Source organism: Pelobates fuscus, chromosome 1 (assembly GCF_036172605.1).
Source record: "Pelobates fuscus isolate aPelFus1 chromosome 1, aPelFus1.pri, whole genome shotgun sequence".
In the NCBI taxonomy this organism is placed as follows: domain Eukaryota; kingdom Metazoa; phylum Chordata; class Amphibia; order Anura; family Pelobatidae; genus Pelobates; species Pelobates fuscus.
In genome coordinates this window covers 213,242,512-213,248,511 of record NC_086317.1, presented here as the reverse complement: position 1 = coordinate 213,248,511, position 6,000 = coordinate 213,242,512, and positions in this window count along the sequence as shown.

Sequence of the window (6,000 nt, the reverse complement as noted above, 5' to 3'; positions counted from 1 at the left end):
GAAGCTGACTAAGAAAGGTCTACACCCTAGGGTTTGGACTCCTGAAGCCCTTAAGGCCTTCGACACTCTCAAGAAGGCATTTGCCTCTGCTCCAGTACTACGCCACCCTGATCCTTCTCTTCCCTTTGTTATGGAAGTGGACTCTTCTGAATCAGGCGTGGGAGCAGTACTGTCACAGAGGTCATCGTATGACGAACCCCTCCATCCCTGTTGCTACTTTTCTAAAAGGTTATCTGATCCGGAAAAGAATTACGATGTTGGGAACAGGGAACTATTAGCTATTGTGTTAGCTTTTAAGGAATGGAGGTACTTATTAGAGGGTTCTAGACACAAAGTTATGGTTATAACAGATCATAAGAACCTCTCCTATATAGCTGATGCTAGAAGGTTGTCCGCCCGGCAGGCTAGATGGTCTCTATTTCTTTCACGCTTCCAATACGTGATTACCTATAGACCTGGTTGCCGTAATGCCAAAGCTGACGCTATCTCTCGACAGTATGAACCTCTAGAATCTGTTAACCCGACCCCTGAACCTATTGTACCTGCGTCTCAGATAATAGCTGCTACCCGTTTGGTTGTTTCGTCTCTTGTTCTTGATAATATTAAGACATACCAAACCCAAGCACCCCCTGAGACGCCTGTTGGCAGACTATACGTTAAAGTGAATGACAGAAAGAAGTTATTAACTTTATTTCACACCGCCAAAACTGCTGGTCATCCGGGGGTTACCAAGACGTATAAGGGCCTCCTTCAACAGTTCTGGTGGCCTTCACTCAAGCGAGACGTAGTGGATTTTGTGCAGGCTTGTCGGGTCTGTACGCAGTGTAAGTCCCCTAATGTGAGACCCCAGGGTCTCCTGATGCCTCTATCGATACCCAAGAAACCATGGACCCACTTATCCATGGATTTTATTGTAGACCTTCCTCCTTCCGATGGTCAGACAGTGATATTAACTGTGACGGATAGGTTCTCTAAAATGGCGCACTTTATTCCGCTTAAGAAACTGCCTTCTGCGATTCAGCTTGCTCAGGTGTTTGCCAAGGAAGTGTTCCGCTTGCATGGGGTACCTGAGGATATTGTATCTGACAGGGGTCCTCAATTCGTCTCTCGGTTTTGGAGGGGTTTTTGTGCTGAGATGGGGGTCTCCTTGTCGTTTACTTCCTCCTATCACCCGCAATCTAATGGTGCAGCCGAACGTGCTAATCAGTCTGTGGAATTGTATTTGCGCTGCTTCACTAATGCGCACCAGGATGACTGGTCTCGCCTCCTTCCGTGGGCTGAATTTGCCAGGAATACGGTGTCTCATTCGTCTACTGGCTTAAGTCCTTTTGAGGTTGCTTATGGGTTTCGGCCTTCCGTCCTTCCCGGTGCGTTCTCCGACAAGGGAATGCCCGCTTTGGACCAGCACCTCGCCTCTTTGCGGAAGATGTGGGATCAGGTCCATGTTGCGCTGTCCCGTTCAGCGGCTGTTCAGAAGAAGTTTGCTGATCGCCATAGGGGTGCGGCCCCTTCCTATGTTCCGGGTGATAGGGTATGGTTGTCCTCTAGGAACCTCCGCCTCAAGGTTCCCTCGATGAAGTTCGCTCCCAGGTTCCTTGGTCCCTACAAGGTGTTACGTAGGGTTAACCCCGTTTCCTACTCCCTGGACTTGCCCTCTTCCATGCGCATTCCGAACACGTTTCACGTTTCGCTTTTGAAGCCCTTGCTTTGCAACCGGTTCTCTCGTCCCCTCGGGCGGCCTGTTTCCCCTCGCGCTGTCCCCAGTGATGTGTACGAAGTGGCTGCCCTTCTCGACTCTCGTGTTTCTAGGGGTCGGCTGCAATATCTGGTGGATTGGAAGGGGTACGGCCCTGAGGAGCGATCTTGGGTTTCGTGCTCTGATTTGCATGCTCCCTCTTTGGTCCGCTCCTTTCATGCCCGGTTTCCTTTGAAGCCTTCTGCTTCCCGCCCTCTGGGCAGTCTTCGAGGGGGGGGTAATGTCAGGATCCCGCGGGCGGCTGCAAGGGGAGGCTGCAGTCCGATCGCGGCACTCACCCTCCAGCCGTCCGCGGTCCCCTTCTCCACGTGGGTTCGGCGAGCGGCATCCCTCCAGCCTCGGATGCCGCCCGCGTCTTCCTCCACGCCCCCCAGCGGCAGCATGCATGACGCTGCACGCTGGAAGACTGTCCAAGATATGTCACGCCGGGGTCAGTCACCTGACCCGGCATTAAAGGCACAGTGCCTCAATCACAGTGGGAGGTTTAGATATCTCCCACGTGTGATTGTTAATTCTGATTGGAAATTATCCAATCAGAATTAACCTGATGGTTTAAATACTTACCTTTTCTGTTCCTCCCTGCCCTGTTGTGGTCTTTGCTTTATGGTATTGATTCTGAACGTGTGTTTTCTGGTTACGTACTCTCTGGCTTGTTATACTGACTTTGTGACTTTCTCCTACCCTTTGACCTCGGCTTGTTTCTCGTTATTCTGTTTTCTGGTTCCCCTTACTCGGCTTGTCTCCTGACTATTCTGTGTGTGCTTAGCCCGGCCACTCTAAGGACCGGTAATGCACACTTTTCTGTGTGTGTCTGTGTGTGTGTTAGCGTGTTGGGTTCCCCGAATCGTGACAACATGGCACCAGAAACAGTATGGGCCGCACACAAGGCGGTGATTAGAGGCACATGAATTCGCCTAGCCACTTATAAGAAAAAGCAAAAAACACAACTACTCCAACGCCTACTCGAGAAGCTCCGAACCATGGAACAAAAACATAAAACAGCACCAACGCCCCACCTGACACAGGAACTGAGAGACACCAGGAGATCAGCTACAGAACTCCTATTGGATGATGCAGCTAGAGATATCCTTTGGTCCAGGAGAAACTATTACGAAAAAGCGAATAAACCCGACACCCTGCTCGCAAGAGCACTTAGACCACGACAACGGAAAACACACATAGGAGCATTACAACATGCGGACGGCACCATCAAAAACACACCAGCGGACATTGATCAGATCTTTACGGACTACTACAGATCGTTGTATAATCACACTTCCAAAACTACGAACCAACTACAGGAGGCAGAAGATCGCATGCACGCCTTCCTCCGGGATATCAAGTTACCAAAGCTAACGACTACAGCGAGACAAATATTAAATGAAGACATCACAGGCGACGAAATAGACAAAGCCATAGCGGCAATGAAGAGCCACAAGGCCCCGGGCCCCGACGGCTTTGACGGAGGATACTACAAAACATTTAAGGAAGAACTGACTCCTCAACTCACACTGCTCTTCAACCACCTGATGGCGGGGGGTAACCCCGAGAAGGAAATGTCCCTGGCTAATATTATTCTCATCCCTAAACCAGGCAGAGACCCCATGAGGCCAGCAAACTACAGGCCCATATCCCTGATCAACCAGGACGTCAAGATTCTCGCTAAAGTGCTGGCAGAGCGCCTGAATCCCATCCTGAAATCCCTGATACATCCAGATCAAGTAGGGTTTATCATGGACCGACAACTTTTCGAGAACACCAGACGAAATATAGACATTATTTGGAGACAAAGAACAGCAAATACCCCTACCCGGGTGGTATCAATTGACGCCGAAAAGGCGTTCAACAGTGTCGAATGGCCCTACCTGTTTAACCTTTTAACATACTTGGGCTTTCCGGACAAATACATAGCCTCCATAAAAGATATGTACACCAACGCCACTGCCCAAGTCAAAATAACAGGCACGAGACCCCAACCCTTCCGCCTAGGCAACGGTACAAGACAGGGGTGTCCCCTGTCCCCACTGCTGTTTGCACTATCGCTAGAGCCCCTGCTGCAGGCAATTAGAGAACACCCTGGAATCCAGGGGGTCCGAGTGGGAGATCAGGAATTCCTGGTGTCAGCTTACGCCGATGACGTTTTGCTCACAATTACAAATCCAAAGGCATCAATGGATGCACTGGCCACAGTCCTCACACAATACGGAGCCTTTTCCGGATATAAGGCAAACCTTGAAAAATCAAGCGCCCTCCCGGTGGTAATGTCGGCGGCGGACGCGGAGGCGGTGGGAAATGCCCACAATTTACCCATAGCCCAAGGCCATATAAAATACTTAGGAATCCAACTACCAGACGACCCATGTAAGCTACACCGCCTGAACTACACCCCCCTCATAAAGACACTCATCACTGATATGGAAAAATGGATAGATAAGCCACTCTCGTGGATAGGGCGCATCCACGCAGTGAAAATGAATATATTGCCCCGAATACTCTTCCTCTTCCAAGCCATACCCATTAAAATAACCAAAACTGATCTAGCACCACTACAAAAAGCCATAGGGAGGGGGGCGTGGCCGGAACCCGAGCCGTATGGTCGCGGTTTGAAAGAGCTCCGTCGACAGGGATCAATAAAGGAGCAATAAGCAGCGCAAAAACGCATTAAACGAGGGTGAAACTTACCCCAGAGATGTCCCAGCACCGGGGAAAAAAAGTGGCGGACCCCAAAGCCAAATCGGCGTTCTTTGCAGCCCGCACGCCGCAAGCAAAAAACGCGGGTCAGGCGATCCAAGATGGCGCCGAATCTGACTCTGACAGCGACCAAGCAGTAGGTACAGAGCTAAATAAACGCACCCTGCAGTGCATGCTAGATGAACTAGCAGGGAAAATGCAGAACACGTTCCACACAGCAATAACAGAGCTGAGAAGGGACATGGTGGAATTAGGCAATAGAATCTCCCACCTAGAGGACAGAATGGAAGAATTTGTTACAGCTCATGATTCTATGGCAGAAAAAATGGAGGAGATAGAAAGCAGGATGGAACAATATGAAAATAAAATTATGGATATGGAGGACCGCTCCCGCCGCAATAATTTAAGGCTGAGGGGCATACCGGAAGAGGTACACACACAGGAGCTCACGGCCTATGCTACAGAGTTCTTTCACTCCATACTGCCTGACATCCCAGCAGATATGCTGATCCTAGACAGGATACATAGAGTGGCAAAGCCTGCGCATCTCCCTCCCTCCACACCGCGAGACGTCCTCATGAGGATTCACTATTTTCACATAAAAGAGCAAATATTGAGAACCCACCGTACCAACAGCAACGTCCTGGAGAAGTTTAAAGGCATCAGCGTCTACACAGACCTATCAGCAGAAACACTAAGGAGACGCCGGACATACAGAAACATAACAGAGACACTCCGCCAGCGCAACCTCCAGTACCGATGGGGATACCCGGTAAAGCTGCTCATCAACAAAGACAGCAAAACGCATGTGATCACGTCCACTGCAGAGGGCGTTGACCTTCTCAAGTCCTGGGGCATCCAAGTAAACAACACCCAGAGCGCGGGTCAACCTCGAAGCAACAAACCACGAGGGGAATGGAGAGAAGTCAGAACGAGGCGGACCACCCCGCGCGCCATGCAGTGAAGCACCAGAGACATTCGCTAGCTGTCGCCTGAAGACAGAGGTTTGGGGGGTGTGGGGAGGGGGGCGGTGGAATGAGACTATAGCGGGGTATATAGCACAACATGGGACACCTGACATCCCTCTAAACCCCTGCTCTAAGAGCCTCGACGACAGGGGCGGCATCCACTTGACTTAACCCACAGACCGACGTGGCCTCCCCTCTCTCTCCCGCCCCCCCCCCCCAAGGATGATGACTGGACCAAAGACTGACTGGAACGTCACATACCCTACCCGGTTTGTACCAACATAAAACCAAAAAAAAATAAATAAATAAAAAAAAAATAAATAAATAAAATAAAGACACTCATCACTGATATGGAAAAATGGATAGATAAGCCACTCTCGTGGATAGGGCGCATCCACGCAGTGAAAATGAATATATTGCCCCGAATACTCTTCCTCTTCCAAGCCATACCCATTAAAATAACCAAAACTGATCTAGCACCACTACAAAAAGCCATAGGGAGGGGGGCGTGGCCGGAACCCGAGCCGTATGGTCGCGGTTTGAAAGAGCTCCGTCGACAGGGATCAATAAAGGAGCAATAAGCAG